The sequence below is a fragment of the Mesoplodon densirostris genome, chromosome X, assembly GCF_025265405.1.
Source record: "Mesoplodon densirostris isolate mMesDen1 chromosome X, mMesDen1 primary haplotype, whole genome shotgun sequence".
NCBI classification, from domain to species: Eukaryota; Metazoa; Chordata; class Mammalia; order Artiodactyla; family Ziphiidae; genus Mesoplodon; species Mesoplodon densirostris.
The window spans coordinates 54,797,423-54,800,443 of NC_082681.1; the positions used below are offsets into that span (position 1 = coordinate 54,797,423).

The following is a 3,021-nucleotide window of genomic DNA, read 5'->3' on the forward strand; positions in this document are numbered from 1 at the left end:
TACACAGAAGCAAGGCAATTTACTCCGCCATTTTTCATCTCGAGTATGCAGCAACAGCATGCATTCTGAGTCACGCAGAGTCCACTCTAAAGAATGTGTGCTGTGAGCTCAGAGGGGCTAATAATCAAATTAGGCTGCTAACAAGTGGCAATTTATAATGCTGAAACTAATGAGAGGTCAAAGAACAAAACTCTGCAAGGAGTTTTAATTATCCTGTCCTTTGTGACTCCACAAGAACATTTTTAAAGGAACACTGTCACCAGTATTCAACTGGTACTTTAAGTTCCATTAAGATTTATATAAGCTATTACATAAATGGGAAATACACACTTTCTTTCCAAGTAGAGTAGGGATCAAAATCCTTCTCTTCAAGGATGGAAAACAAGCATTCTCTTGCTTTGATGTTCAATTTATTGGATACTTTCCTTCCCATAGCACTGATAGAGAAACATGAAGCCTCTCTTCAAGGGAATCTCTAGATTGGATAGCATATAGAAAGAAAAGAACTGTAACAACCAAAACAACTACAACAGTTTTTCTGTCCTTGTGTCCTGTGCCATTTCATTTTCACTTTTTTTTTCTAGTTTGTTTGTGTTTTATTGACTCTGTGATGCTCAGGCCTTGACCACGAACTTTGGCAGTGGGTACAGCTGTTTCTTCTGCTGCTGCTTCTTGGTATTCAACTTCTCCTCATGCTTGTTGAACCTGCAGCATGTGTTTTCTTGGGCTGCAGATCCATAGGCTTGTACTTCTTGCCCTTGTAGAATTTCCTGAGGTTCTCTTTCTGAGTCTTATTAACAACAGTGAGAACTCGGACAATGGATGTATAAACATCTAGGATCTTGGAGAGCTTGGATGTCACACTGCTTGTCACTTTGGTGATTTCCAGCTAAGACAGCTCCACCTTCAAGTCATCCAGCTGTTTCAGCAGCTCCATCTTTTTGCCAGGAAGATCTCAAGCTTTAATCTTGGCCATGACTGCACAAGCTGCGCCACTGCCTGCTCTTGAGGGAAAGAGTTTTTTCACTTCGTATTTTCACTTTCCTCTGTCATATATATATCCACACGCACCACCATAACCACCACACCCAGCATTTCTGCAGGTCAAAATGCCCTTCATCTCTCAGAGCCTAACTTCTTTCTAGGTGTTTAAGATGGGTTTGTCTATTTATCTGTTTGTTTGGAGAAGAGTGGCATAATTAATGAACTGAAGAAAGTGACAATATCAACTGAACATGGAACCTCTCAGGCAAAAATAAAACCAAAAAGCTGCTACCCTTAAAAGCTAGAGAAAAGTGGAGACGTTAGCAGCAACATACTGTAAACACGGCTGGTCTGGAAAGGCTTTTGCTACCAAGAGGGTTAATTGTCCAAAGGTAATGTCTACCCATCAAGCCAATTTAAGGCCAAAGAATGCATCTTGGCAAGTTTTCTTTTATCAATAACTGCATCAGTAAAACAGCACATTCCATTGAACACAAAAAAATCGAGCACATCCATATCATCAGGGCAGCAAGACAAGTAGCCCAGAGCACTGGAGGGCCTGGGTGTTGAACTAGTTGCCCTTATTACCGAAAAAAAACGTTAAAGTATAAAGGCAATTCCAACAAGGAAATTGGGAACAATGCAAATAACAAAACTTTCTTCCTGAAAAGGAAGAAAAAATCTGCAAATTCTTCCGCTAAACTTGTCATCACCACACCTTGCCATGTGACATTTACATTGTTCTTTTAAATAGGTAGCCCATTGTTTTATGAGACAGTGTAGCTTAAGAGCTAAGAGTGTGGGCTCTAGAGTCAAACTAAATCCAGTTTCATCACTTCTTAGCCACATAGTCTTGGGCAGGTTACTTTTTTCTTTCTAAGCCTCAGTATCCTCATGTGTAAAACTGGGATAATAGCAAGGCAGCAAAAGTCCAGGCTTTGGAGTCAAACTGCCTGGTTCCCAGTCCTCTACTCCATCACTTACTGGCAGTGTGACCTTGAGCAAATTGCATAACTTCTCTGTGGCTCAGTTTCCCCTTCAATAAAATGGGCCCGATTGATTGTCAGGACCTCACAGGATCATTTTGAAAATTATATATATTACAGAACACATATAAAGCACTTAGTAAGTGCTCCACAGATATAAGTCATTAGTACCTACCTCAGAAGGTTGTAGTAAGGATGAAATGAGACAATGAATGAAAAGCTTTTAAGCTTGGTATACTCAGTGCTCAATAAATGCTAGCTTTTGTTACGTGCTTGTCTTTTGACTCTCCAACTGGCTTTTAAGCTTCTAGAGGATGAATCTTAATTTTTTTTTCTTCATACTATAATATCTAGCACTCTGTTATATGCAAATAAAAGTAACTCAACTATAGCCAAAGGAAAGAAAGGAACAAATCCTCATGCAGAAAAAGTAGAAACTCAAATATCAGAACCGTGGACTCACATGCCATGAAAAGATTGGGTTTATTAAAAATTAATGGTACAGGTCAAACAACATGTCTGATTTTTGGCAAATCATAAATATTATCAAGAGCAAACAATTTGGCATTTGATTTCTTACTTGTGTAGGGGAGTATAAATATTTTTCCCTCTACCCTTCTAGGTTCTTTGCTGAGACCCCCTGTAATAAAAGACAGATTAACAGGAGAAAAACAATTTTAATTATGTACATACTATGTAGTACCAGAGCCCCACAAAGATATGAGGCTCAAAAGGAAGCCAGACAATAGAGGCTTATATACCATCCCGAGGCAAGGAAAAGAATAGGGGTCTGGGGCTTTAAAGCAGGGGAGGCAAGTCATGGGACGATGAGAAGAGAAAATGTATGGTAAACAAAAGTTGCACTGCCAGGTAGATAAATTTCTCAGGTAAAAAAATGATCTCTGATAAAAGCTCTCTTCCCGCTACCAGCCCCCTTTCTAATGTTAATGCCATTTAAAAATGTAGATTTCCCTTACAAAAGGGCAACTTTGTTTTCAGAGCTTCTCCTATGTCTGTAGTTTCTCAAGATGATTCTTAGGCCAAAGAGACA

The 3,021-nt window shown here is 39.3% G+C and overlaps 1 pseudogene; it reads right to left on the bottom strand.

The window, feature by feature from the left end:
* Positions 1 to 614: 614 nt before the first annotated feature.
* LOC132482414 (large ribosomal subunit protein uL29-like) lies at positions 615 to 976 on the bottom strand (annotated as a pseudogene).
* Positions 977 to 3,021: the final 2,045 nt, after the last annotated feature.